Raw genomic sequence first — 14,258 nt, forward strand, 5'->3', positions numbered from 1 at the left:
GATACCTCAGGCCTCCATATCATGCAAGAACTGAGTAGCAAGAAACACTCCAGTAGAGGTCCTGGACTTTAGCCTGGTGAAGAGTGAACTGGGTATATGCCATGCTCAGAGTGAGCAGTCAGGTTCCTCTTAACAATTCCACACTCATTCCCTTTCCTGTCAGTTTTACCAGAGCCATCTTTTCAGATGGTTTCTGGCCCTGGATTCTGTTACAGTTTATGAAGGGAGAAGCAACACTGGGGACAACGTTTCTCTTGAAGAGGATATTCCCTATATATCAAAGGTCACTTTGTGTATGTGCTTCAAAAGGGATCAAGCAAGCAAATAGTGTGGTAGCATCTGAATAATGAGATCTGACCAGCCAACACTGCTCTGCTGACAATCTTCCTTCTGAAAATGAATTTCAGGAGTTACTTCCTCCTCTACAATTCTTATGCAAACATCAGAACAGAGACCATATGTTTGGGTTTTCTCTTAGATGACTCAATTCTATTTTACCTATGTATAAAGCATAAAGAACATCACTATAGATGGAGAAATATTTTACTTTGTGTTCTGGAGTACATGCTCATTTCCTTTCAATTACATGTATAAATATAAAACACATGTTGCAAAAGTCAGACTAGATAACTGGGAGATCATTTCATACAGTATGAATGGTGCTGACTGAATCGTGTTGTTTGTTTAATATGCTACTTGAACTGATAATATTAATTGATTTATGACCAATAAAACCATCACAGTTTCCCCCTGAATATGAAAAATATGCAACAATAATTGTTTTTTTTTTCACATTGATAATGTCTGAAAGAATCCAAAGGAGCCAATCTGTGAACATAAAGTCCTGTCATTAAAAAAACTTACTCAGATAATGGAAAAAAGGCATAACCGATGCAGGATATTTAACTCTTTCTGTATCAAGACTGAACATATTTTATTTCTGTCCTCTTCCCTCTCTTCTACTTAGACTTTTTTGCTCCATTTGAACATTTTCTACTTTTCTGAAACATGTCCAAATCTTGTTAAGTATGCTTTAGGGTGCATCCCACCTGCCTATAAACAAGAGGGGCATCTGAGGTTCTTCCTCAGTCTTTGAGAAGTGTTTTTTTTAAGATGACAGAAGTATCAAATGAAGACCTTAAGCTAACAAGCATGTTTGAAAATTAAGCATATATGTACTTAGAATCATAGAACCACAGAATAACAGAACAGTTTGGGCTGGAAGATTCTTTAAAGAAGATCTTTCAAGATCAGCCACTCCTCATCAGACTTGTGCTCCAGACCCTTTGACATCTTCATCGCCTTCCTCTGAACATTCTTGAATACCTCAATGTCTTTCTTGTAGTGAGGGGCCCAAAACGGAACACAGAATTCAAGGTGCAGCCTCACCAGTGCCAAGTAGTTGTCAGCTTTTGAAACAGATGTTCTGTAAACAGTTAAATTTACCTTTTTGGGCTGTTCAGCTTTTTTACAAAGTAGGTAAATATGACAGCTTTACTCCTAATAGCCTGGATTCTCCAGAGATTTTAAAATACATCACACAATCTATCTAGATTAATAAATAAATAAAAAGTTCCTTGATTTATTAAATGTGGCCCACAGTAAAATTTTTTTTTCTTGTATCCAGCTGGAATATCATGTGTTCCAGTCTATGTACATTGCCTCTTGTCCTGTCACTGGGCACCACTGAAAAAAGCCTGGATCTGACTACTCTGCATTTCCTAGTAAAAACAAATATTTCTTATTGTGAATTTTTTTACTTTATAATTACGTCTTGAGAATCAGACTGGTTGGTACTGATTCAAAATATTTATTCTCACCTTATTTAGGACATTTGTGAGATAACAAACTCAGACTTGGAAGCTTACCTTCTGTAGAAAATGGAGGAAAAGTGGGAAAATTTGAAAGGAGATTTAACACATCAGAGCATAGCAGGCAAGTCTGGACATAACTTCTTCTTTCCATGGACTATGTGGGACCTGGTTGACATCTGTCCTCTGGATGGCCTGGTTTGTAGTAAATTGATTCAGAAATCAATGCATGTTTTAAAGAAATAATCACCTGTATCGGTATTATAGGTATATAGAACCTAAATACATAGTTTGAAACATGATTTTCTATAACTCCATTGATCTCCTTAGCTCTAAAAATTATATGTAAAAAAAAAAAAGTAAACTACAAGTGCTATTGCTATGAAGTTAAGTGATCTGCAAACCACATAATTGAATTGCATAATATGATTTTCAGGCTTAAAGAAGACATGTTACCATCAGAACTATAATGAGATACCACAATGATTCAACTTGCAACAGGTTGTTTATACCTGTCACATTTAGTTTTTCCACAAAAGCTAAACAGTAAGCCTGAACTGACCTGAAAGTAATACTCTAATCCTCTTGACTTATTTTCTATAGATTCAATTCATTTGAAGAAATGTCATATTTTTTCATTCACATTGCTATATATTAAGGGCCAGATTGAGAAATTATTTTGAGAGAGGAAAAAAATTGCCCTCATAGCTTGCTTTCCTTCAGGTTAGTCTTTATTCAATTAAAAAAAAAAAAAAAAACATTTAGAAAGAGGAAATAGGGCAGAAATTAACAGGTTAGTCTGTAGTTTCTGTCAGACGTAAAATGCTGTGGATTGTGTAGTAACATTTAAAAATCTTTATATTTCAAAAATTGTAGGGACAGATGTAGCTATGTTCCATGATTTATGTGCAGAACACAGTGTTTTGATGAGTAAGGGTCTCCTGTACAGCTTATATATAAATAATCAAGAAAAAAAAACACAGGAAAGAAGGGTCATTATCTTCTTTCCTGTATTCTCTAGCAGACTTCATAATTCATCACTAGATGAGGAAAAGACAGCTAACAGGGAAAACTTGCAGGTTACAAGAAAATCCTGGGAGAGCTATAGCTCAAGTCAACTTTTTTTCAGCCTACCAAACTCATTTAAAAGCATAAAGACTTGGAGAACTAATGACCCAGGCCAGATAAAAAGTCTTTTTCTCTTTCCAATAGGAAGTCTTTCGGATTGTTATACAATGATCCATGCTGGAACAGTCTGAAGAATTTGGGCTTACCTTCCATTCCAACATAACATGGGCAAATATATGAAATGCATATACATATATATATATATATATATGGACATTTTGAAAAGCCTTGCATTTTACTGTGCTTTGTCGTTTATAGCTAAGATGAAAAAAATAGGCAATAAGAATAGAAGGAAATTCAGGATGCCATTTATTCCATTATCTGTGGATGTCATTCTTATCAGCATCTGTTTAACATGTTTCTTTATATGTACTTTTACCGGAGAGCAATTTACACATTTATTAGATAAATTATTCCACAGACATATGATTCTCAGCAATGAGAATATTTTTGATCTCATCTGAATCTTACTTTCTGCAATACAGACCCATTATTTCTTATAGGTAGCACATAAAAAGTGCATTTTATTCCTTTTTTTTATTCAACTGATATACTGGAGACAGTCATCATGTTTCCCTCAGTTTTCTTGCTTTCTAAGCTAAGCCACCCTTGTTCAGTTATTCTCTTGAAGCCCTTTTTTTTTCAAGATCTGATTATTCTCAGTATTCTTTTCTGGTCTCTGTACAACTGTTTCACATCCTTTATTAATTGCAGTACCTTAAATAATACTTAGTGTTTCAGCTGAGGCTTCAAGAGCTTCAAGAAGACTTGAAGAACTACTTAATGTGTTGTGCAGACAATATGCCTCCTAGAGTGCCTTTTTCACAACATTCTTGGCTCACATTCAGCTTGTGCTCCACAATAAGCACAGATCCTTTGTTGTTGTTGTTAGAAAGCTGCTTTCTAGCCAGCCCTTCCCCACCCTCTGTTACTGCAGATGTCAATTCTTAATATTTTGCCTGAAGAAAGCTGCCAGCTGCTCCCAAGAGAAACCCAAGAACTGCTGTGCAGACACAGAAAACTGAGACTGTCTCAAATATTGAGAGAATTGGGCTTTTCTACACTGGGAGAGGTAAAGGCTTGAGACCAATATTTCAAAGGATGCCATTCCTACTGACCAGAGAGGGGACACAATGCAGGCTTCCTGGAGTCATGGCAGGGCTAGAAAGAACTGCTAAATTCAGGATATTGAAAAGAAGCATGGAATTGATCCCTGTATTGAGATACTTTATATAATACAGTAGAATGTTGAGATGAAAAGGGGGTGAGGGTCTTTAGGAATAGAGATTTAACTCTCCCTTCTCTGGAGCTGTCCTTTCACTAGAAGTTAATTTTCAGTCTTTTGGTGACAGATTTACTAGAGGAGGCTAAGGGAGCTGCATCCCTCCTTTTCAACCCCTCTATGCATACACACACAAGCAGACACAGGGAGGCTGCCGCAGGACACATTTCCATAACTAGAAGACAAACTCTCCCATTCACAGTTTCTTCCTAATCATCCCGCGACCCTGTCATCAACCCTCTCACTCCCATTAGCTCCTGTCGGTGAAGTTATTGTTTGTTGAATGTGATTCTAACAACCTGTCCTTCAGAAAGGTAAAACACGTAATTTAAACAGTAGTCTTTCCTATGTCATACCAGCTTTTGTAATGACCATCGTGGCCAAAGGAATATCCAAAAAGATGCAATTCTGTTACCAACATTTTAATTTCCTTTCCCTTTACCACTTTTTTTTTTCTCCCTTCATCTAAATCTAATAGTTTCAGAGGTGAACTTACAAGCCACTGAAGAACAGATTCAATGTGTAATGTATGTGTAATGGCATTTTTTAAATATAAAGTGGGGAGGAGGAACAAATTGCTGCCAAATGGTGAAGACTGCAACTGGTAATGGAAAAATTATTTTCCTGTATTTAAAAGAAAGTGCTGAAGAGTTTTATAATCTGTTTTATAAAGTACTTGACAATGTCCTTCTAGTGTAAACCTGGCCAGAATAATTACTAGATTCCTTGGCTATTCTCAACAAATTAAAATAGAAGCTCCTCCTTTCCCTGTATGAAGAATCATGATTTCTGCCCCTTTAGAGGGAATGAACTCACTCTCCTCCTGCTCATTCCATCATATGGCCTCCTCCAAGCAGCTGAGGGCCAAATAAAATGCAAGTGATTTCTGCTTGCAGTTCTTTTTCCCAGAGCCTGAAAATGCTTCTGAGCCCTTTCTCTCCTGCTTCAAATTTGTAACGAGCCTCTGCCAAAGCACAGATCAGCAGTTTGCCCAAGTTATTTTCTTTGATTTAATCTTCCTGACAGGCACAGGTCCGTTGTCTCATGAAGATCCTCATTAAGTACATCTGTCCCGTTTCAGTCAGGTGAACATTGTTATATTGATGAAATAGCCCAGAGGAACTGCTCAGGCACGACTTTATTACTTACACTGAAAAACTGCATCTACTAATCTTGGCAGTGAAGGGTGGTGTTCCTCTCAAACTCCCTCCTCACCAGATGGACTGCAGCAGATCCAGCAGCATTTCAGCCACCTTCTTCTGGAAAACAGCACTGACAACTGGGTCAATAAACAACTATGAGGCATTTGAGCACATACTCTACTTTTATTGCTCCATTAATGCTGTCTCTGTAAAAGATACTTGTGTTTTAATGAATAGCCTGCAAGTTATTGTAGAAAAACTCTGACTACCAAATGAATGAACAAACATTTACATCAGATGGTTGGGACTATTCTTTTCTGAAAATGTTTCGGAGGATATGGGCAGCCGATACCTGGAGAGTATCGCTGTCTGAAATCCTTAATATCTGCAGAAACATCACAAGACAAGTGTCCTGTCTGACTTGGCAGTAAGCTGTGTGGTGCACTAGTACAAGTTATACAACAACAAGGGATGGAGTGCTCATGTATCTTTTCTTTTCTTTGGCTAGTTTCTCATGTGAGTGTGGGAGAGGCAAGAAAACCTAGTTTTATATGTTGCACCCCTTTGGGGGATGGTCAAAGGTAATGGCCAGGTGCAGGTTTTTATTTTTCCGGACTGTGATTAAAGTGCTTTCTGCAAAGCAAGGCTCACGTTTCAAAGCTTCTTTTTTAAACACTGTGTCAGAAACTTGGAAGTGTATAGCAGGTATGGAATGTCAAGTGGACTCTTACTGTTATTTTAGTTGTGGAAGGGATAGAAATTCAATTTCTGATCTCTCAACATTTTCCACAAATTTATTGTGGAAACATCTAACTGAGACTAAAGTACAAACATCAGTGCGTGGGAAGGGGGAAAGAATATTTCATAGTGGTCACATATAGCAAGAGTTAAAAAGTCGTCATGGGTGTCAAGCTGGTTAAATACTTGTAGCTTACCTATTTTTTCAGGAAACAAAGTTTTCTCCAAAATACTTAAGTGTGTAATCCTACAGGAATAAACTGGATTTGCCCAAAGCAGCAAGCCCTTTGATCACCTCTCTTCATTCCTGCCATCCACCACCAACAGGATAATGCTACTCAAACTCTGTCTTAGTTTTCAAAAGCCCATAATTACAACCTGTTATGTTATTTACTTCTTAATACACCTTGACAAAGCTCTACTTGGTCAAGACCAAGACTTTCCTAAGCGTGCAAAACCAAATTTTCCTTCAAACACAGATGGAACAAAATCCCCTAGAAATAACTAAGGTCCAGGATACAACAAACAAAGCCAAGCCAAAAGCAGGTCCTTCTGTCTCATGGCTAGAGGTCACTTCACCTTGAATGAATGCTGGAGGACAAGGTTTATTTATTTTTCTAGATTTCCTGCCTATTAAGGCTCCCTCATTAGTGAGAGAAACCTACTGAGCAATGAAACCACTCCAAAAATGAATGTTTACTGGAAAAACCGGCCAGGAAGTTGTGGGCAGAAACTGCAGGGTGGCCTTCTGCACTAGCTCTGCCCTCCCCAGCAGGAGAGCTGGGTAAGTTCCTTTTTCATTCTGCTAATGAAACCCAGGTGAACTGTCTCTTTTTACAAATCTACCTGACACTGGTCACCTAAGCAAAAAGGCCCCAGGCATCCCAGCTTTTTTTGCTATCACTGAAGAGAGCAGCAGAAGTGTGGTGAGAATGGAGCATCCTTTGACTCAAGGCTCCACACCATATGAGCTATTTCCAGCAGTCACAAACAGGAGTTTTAAAAGAGAGTGTCTGCATCTCCTGCAACAACTACTGCTGTCTAACCTCAAGATACTTTCCAAGAAACAACTGTACTTTTATATTTAAAAATTAAATAGGCCTGATTAACTATCCAGTAAAGTGAAGGTGAGTCATCTTATTCAAGGAATCTCTAGATGCTGAAAATCCTGAGGCATACATTTCTGTTTCTGCTACAGGTTTCTTCCCCAACTATTGTTATTTATACCACAGTATGACCCTCAGACAGGAGTTAAAGCTCCATTATTTTGGGTACAATTCATCCAACAAAAAAGATGACTCATGCACCAAAAAGGCCAAGTTCATCATGACAGTGATATTCTTATGGTTAATTGTGAATCTTTCACTTTATCTTCCATGAAAATTAGAGACAATAATGCTGCTTTCTAGTATGTGTTTTGAGGTTAGCAAGCATAGTTCATAAATGTTTGGAAGTGCTTAATATTTATTGTGCAGGGTACTATAGAAGTATAAAGTAATACACAGACCTTCCCTCCAGAGCAATTGTGAATCAAGCAGTTGCAATATTTCAGATTTTTTTTTCCTACATGAATACTGAATAATACTCTGTTCTTTAAATGACCCCAGGGTGTCATGGTAACTGAGACCACATTCCTTCACAAGTCATCACAGTGTTTTGTTTTATTGATAATTATTCTACAACGTTCAGTACGTTACAGTAATGATGGAAATCTCTGTCTCTTGTACACCCTCACTGTTAGATCATCAGTTTGACAGTGAAATACCCCAAATCCCAAACCAGATCAGAAATATATGTCTTTCAGCATACATTAAAATTACTTGGTCCTCAACCAGCTCTCTTTGGCTCATCAACAGCCAAAATTTCACAGCAGATGTGTCTGCTATTTAAGACTTCTGTTTGCCAAAGTGTTCTTCTGGCTGGGAACAACCCCTTGGGTACGGTGCTGAAAAACTTGCCAAAATAGGGGGGCTTGTACTACATTTGGATCTTTCTGTCTTCTCCTTAGATTTCATTTCTCGCTTGATCTTTTCTCCTGAAAAAGGTCAAGGAACTGACAATGGAGTTAAACAATTATAACACATGCCACATAACATATTTACATAATAAATATATCTTCTCACAAGTTCAAAATTTCACATGCTCTAAATGTAATTATGTAGGAGGAGAAATTTAGAAACAAACTTGTTCTCCTTTATGTTAAGCTATTAGACATCCAGTCACTAAATGCAACAATACAGAAAACAGCCGCTAGAGATGGTTCATAAAATGCACAAGAGGGGTTTTGAGTCTCCTCTTCAAAAAGGGAAAAAATAAAACCACAAGAGTATAATTTAGATGTGAAGCATTAATGTCATGTTCTTTGAGACAAACTTATGGTCTGGACACATTTGATTTAGCGGGAGAAATTACAGAAAAGGAAACATGATAATCTCAATAGTCAATTCTAATATTTTAATAAAGATCTTGTCTAAAAACCTCTATTTTCTCCTACATTGTCCTTCATTTCTTTTGAACACCATGAAAAAACAGCATAAGTGTATATTAGAAAAGCAAGATGCACATCTCATTTTCCCTGTGGTACTGAAAACCAACAGACCTCTAAAAGCAATATAGGCCAAAAAAGCCCTACCCATAAATATGTGTGTAATACATATTAAGTAATGATATATATGTTTAATTGACAGAATAATTCTATATACAACTTTGACCAGAGTGAAATCTGCTTTCTCAATACAGAAGTAAAATACAGTGAAATGCGAAGCTATACCTGTCCGGTATCTTTTTATTTGTTTTAATTAGGTACTACTGCAAGGCATTTTGCATTCTCTGCTAATTTACCTTGCAAAGTATTTCCACATCAATATCTTCTACATGGCAGCAAAGTGGTTGCAGGCCTGTGAAAAAGAAAAAAATGATTGATAGTGTACGGTATGGCGAATCCAGAATTTACTGAAATTCCTGTGATTTTTTGCTTTGGTTTCAGGATCAGACTTTAAAGCAGTGCTTGAGGAATCTTGAAAGTTTATTCTACATATGAAAGGATGAACTGCAAGCCAAATAATTTATGAGAGAGAGAGAGAAGAGTAAGACAAAGATTATTCTTTTCTTCATGCTGCAGACTGTGGAAGGACAGTTCTGTTCACAGTCTTGAACTATAAATAACTTAATTGCCAATCTGAAAAATCTAAAAAATAAATAAACAACATTAAATAACATACAAAACACATTCACAAAAACCACTACTAAAAACATGAAGAAATTTCATACATTTTGTGATGTCTTAAACACATGATGTTGTGCTTTTAGAATTGAAAATCACTCTCTTTTTGGTAATTTCTATGAAATTAGCGATTTTAGACATCTGAAAGAATTTTAGATCTCACATGTATTTTGATATCTGGATTTACTTTATCCCAACATTCCATTTTGAAAGCAACAAGATAACTTCATCCCACTATCTGTTCAGCTCATCTCAGTGATTTTTCTCTTCCTTTGCTCTATCTGGATGTATTTTCTGAGACCTGTTTCACATTAAGTGGAGAACTCCTGCCTTTGGAACAGCTACTGGAGGGCTTAAAAAGTTCAGTCTGGAAAAGAGTGATTCCAAAGCAGATTCCTGCATGTTAGTGGACTCTCCCTTCCTCTTAAGAACACAGTGGAGCATAGATTACCTCATCCCACAACAGACAAGTGATACCATATCTTGTCTCTAACAGCAGCCAGCTACGGGTGCATCTGACAAAAATGGAACGTGCATTTGGAGACGCATGAACCCATTGAGAACTTTTCTCCGGCTCCAGCCACCAAGGAGTTGACTTATATTTTAAAGCTTGAGGGTTCTGTGCTCTTAACATCTTGGCCCAGAGTTCTGTGGGCTGATTATATATTTTTAAATAATTTTTAAACCATTTGTTCTCAGATTCATTGGAAGACACTGCTGTAATACATGAGAGAATAACTAACTTAGTCACCTCTTACAGAAGGTTTCCTGTGTTTTTCTTCAGTCTCACCCTATGTATCTATGCTAATAGGAAACAGGTCCAATCTCTTTGATATTTCCTTCACCTACAGAAGTCTGAAGAAACCACTTTAGACTTTTACAGCAGTGTCACGTGCCTTTGTATCTTCTTGTCTCTGTATTACACAAAATGAACTGAGAATAATATTCCAGCTTGTAAAATCTTATTTAGTTACCCAGTGGTGTTGTAATCTCTTCCATTTCACAAACTCATTTTCTTTCTTACCAGGATTGTCTGGCATTAGATGAATGTTGTTATGAGCTAGTTAATTTCCAAGCTTGAACTTTCTCACTACTTTGAGAAGGTTTTCAGCCATCTCAAGTTCTGATTGATTTTGAACAGTTTATCTCACCACTTCATTATTCTATAAGCTTTGCCATCTCTGAAAAAGCAAACAAACAAATTGTAAAATCAATTATAGGATTCTTAAGGCACGCTGCTACTAGTTATCATGGAGCACATTTTTCATTAGGAAAATAATGTTTAAATGTTATCACATTTCTTCAAATCAATATCAAATTTCTTCATACTCTTTGGCAAAATTAAGTCTATAATCCCCACATGTGGTTTAAAGGATAAACAAAAAAAGAGGGGGAAAAAAATCTGCTAGTTCAATAAAATAGTTCTGCCCGAGGAAAGTCATAGCTAACATTATTAGTGTCAAAGCCTCCCCATGCTACTTGTGCCTTGCCTTTCCTGGAGGTTGCCTTTCACAGAGGGATGGTGGGCTCTCACCAGCAGCATACTTCCCACTTTAATTCCTCGTATTTGAACAATGCTTCCTCTCCCTGCCTGTAGTAACCTGGTGACACACATAGAAATGCATAAATTGTGTGGAGTAGAAATCTTTAGTTTTCTGAGTAATTGCACTGAGAAGCTAAAGAGTAAGTTGAGCACAGGGCATCTTCCATGGCATCCTCTGTCAACAGCCCCCCTCCATGCAGCATGGAAATGACTCAGATATCTCAGTTTCCAAGGAAAATAACCACTGTTTCACAGTCTGTAATGTGTATCCTAGTAAATGGAACAATGTCACTGCTGTCAACAAATCCATGCAAAAATTATTTACTAAGGATTATCTATATATCAAAAGTTATTGCAGGAAAGTTAACCTGTCTAGACTTAACATGATGAAAGGCAAATGACAATTAAAGACATAAGGTGTAACACTATAAACCACTCTTACTGAATAATACCACCGTATGACAAGATGCAACATTTTCTAATCCTAACCCAGGCTTGGAAAAAAACACCAGTCTCTCAAGAGGACAATTAACACTGTGATATTTAACAGCTATGCAATTAGATATTTACTAAATATGACATCTCCCAGCTACCTATAATGTATATATTTCACTTTATTTATTACTCTTGAGCACATGTTTTTAAGCTTGTGTATGTATGTGTCCAGAAAAAAATAAACACATCTTACTTGAACTCAAAATTTAAGGTAGAGTTCCTTGGGACATCAGAGCTATCACTATCAGGTGTTGATAATTGAAACCTGGAAAACAGTATTCCACAGCTGCTAAAACTACATGCAACATTCAGTAGTGGATTCATAAACCTAATTTTCTTCACTCGTATTCAGAGGAAAATTGGTGTTGATGCCTCATAGGCTTTTATTTTAGTAAAATCTGTATTTAAAAGCTGTATGGAAAAATAAACTTTCGACGGGCTCTAAATTGTAACACACATTTTAGTTTGTTGAAATTGAATTTTGTTATGAAATCATAACAGAACTGTTATTTTTGTAGATACATTTATTGTTTTTTTGTAAAATAGAAGCTGACTTTATTTTCATCCCTGAACTCTGAAAATGGCCCCATTGGAGACTACAGTCAAACTGCACATCAACCTAAAACTTAAACAAGCATTTAGTTATGCACTGGCCAGGTTCATTTCACCACAAATTGCCTTGCTTTCTGACAAACGCTGCCAGAGCAAAAATAAAATAACAGAAATGGAGATTACTTTAGCAGTACTGCTTTTACAATCAAAATTTTTACAATCTCAATAGCAAAGATTAATGCAGTATAAATTAACATATTTGGATTTATAGTAGAAGGGTCATGTCTTGGATAATAATACTTATTTTGAAGAAAACCCTGCTTTTAAGAAACCAAATATGTAATAACTGTAGCATTCTATCTGACCTTTCTGCCCTAGTCATGGTTCCCATCATCTCAGAGTTGATATAATGTCTGCTTTTCATTTTCTAAGAAAAATCTAATTGTTTCAAATTTTGTGGTTCTGAGAAGAAGTGAAATGAAAGGAATTACACTTTATCTCAAAAGTTCTCATGCTGAGATGCATTAAGAATACAGACAACTTACTGTTGTCCAAAATTTTTAACCAAGGTTAGTTAGTTCTATGAAAAGAAAAACCTGTCTCAAAATTTAACCATAGATTTCATGTAAAAATGTAGCAGAGTTTGTATGGTTTTTGGTTTTTTGTCACTGTTTGTTGTTATTGTTTGGTTTGTGTTTTGGTTTTTTTTGGTTGGTTTTGTTTGTTTGTTTGTCTGTTTTACAGCTTATATCTTTTATGCAGCAGATTGGATAATAGCAAAGACTTTGCCCAGCTTTAGCATTCAATGTTATGTTTGTCTTCCAGACTAAATTCCACAGCTGTCAAGTAAATACTGTGCATTCAGCAAAGATCTGACTTCTAGAGGTAATGGATCCAGCAAGACACAAAATCCAGGTCCACGCAGCACCTCACAGTACTGGTTATGCATTTCAGCCTAGCTGAACTCTCATTCCAAGTCACATCCATCAAAAGTCATTGTATTGGGAACATGCCTGACTAAACACACATTTTTTGTCATTTGAGGCCATTGAGTCCCACATGCTGAATGTGAGAACTGATCTGTTTCCTCCCACCCCAAATCCTTGCCCCAGTGTCCATATCTCCCCATTTTTGGTGCAGTGCCTTCACCTCTATGCCCTTCCTCATGATCTTCTCGTCTGCCGGTCAAAACCCACTGTGGTCATTGCCACAGCAGCCCACACACTCAGGGGCTGTGCCCCTGTGTATTTGGCACAATTCCCAAAATATTTGTCTCATGGGTTAGCATTGAAGTGGCTTAAGATGTCCGCAGTTTCTTGGTGTGTGAGCAAAACTGAATGTCTTCAGAGTTTAAAGTGACATTAGGCCTGCAGTAAGCTGCTCTTCTAATGACTGTACTGCTACTTCTATGAAGATCAGAATATATGTTGTTCAGCTTAATTATAAATATTAGTGCTTGTTACAGGGAATAGAAACACTAAAATTCTGCTGTGTTTTTAACTAATCTTTTGTCTGTCTGCAATGCTGTGGGTGATGGATAATCATAGCACACCAATGGCACCGTAACAATGTCCTCTGCAGCAGCAGGCTTCTGCATGACAACCTCATGTGAAAACAGTGATATTTTGCATCCAAAACTTTATCTGAAAAGCAAAAAACTGCTGTGTAGATCTAACTTACAAGTTAAGAAACTTACTGTTTTCCTAACTTGGTTCCTAGTCTTAAGAAATATTCTTTGAAAAAAGGACATAAATAGCAAGAGATAAATTATGTGCAAGATTCCATAAAATAATTCAATGTTAACATAACATCAGCATCTGAACAGAGGAATACAACAGAAAGTGTGAGACCTATCTAATGAAAATGTAGGCCCAATTCAAAATCCATGTCTTTAAATATATATAGGCTGAAATTTCACTGCTTTTACAGAGAAATTGACGTGGTCACCCTCCCCCCCCCAAAAAAAAAAGACTCATGATTAAGAAATGAGAGGAACTGAGAGGGAGTTGAACAGCCATAATAGAAAAAAAAAAAAAAAAGCAACTGTGAGGGTTGGAGAAGGTGAATTAAAAGAAACTAAAAACAACCTCTGTGTAAAGAGCACAATGCAATGGCTGCTGAAATCTGCAGACCAAACAAATAATTATTTACTTGTACTACACATCACTCATTTTAATAAATGAGAAAAAATACAAACTATTGAAATTATCAATAAAAAAGGATACATAACAAACCACATAGAAAATGTAAAAGTGCACAGAGGAAAATACTTAGCCTTAACATTACTGCCCTGTTGATCTAACCATTAAATAAATAAATATCCATGAGCAGCGTGCATTTACAA

General features: G+C 36.7%; 1 long non-coding RNA gene across 2 annotated transcripts in view; it reads right to left on the bottom strand.

Moving 5' to 3' along the window:
* Positions 1 to 7,798: 7,798 nt before the first annotated feature.
* The window catches only part of LOC139828802 (uncharacterized), a 70,633-nt gene continuing 64,173 nt past the window's right edge, over positions 7,799 to 14,258 (bottom strand). For both annotated transcript variants that reach the window (XR_011740791.1, XR_011740790.1), the window contains exons 3-4: positions 8,943 to 8,998; positions 7,799 to 8,136 (exon numbers count right to left, since the gene is read on the bottom strand). This is a non-coding gene — a long non-coding RNA (uncharacterized lncRNA). The remainder of the gene's footprint in view (positions 8,137 to 8,942; positions 8,999 to 14,258) is intronic.

Source organism: Patagioenas fasciata, chromosome 1 (genome assembly GCF_037038585.1).
Source record: "Patagioenas fasciata isolate bPatFas1 chromosome 1, bPatFas1.hap1, whole genome shotgun sequence".
Taxonomy (NCBI): Eukaryota; Metazoa; Chordata; class Aves; order Columbiformes; family Columbidae; genus Patagioenas; species Patagioenas fasciata.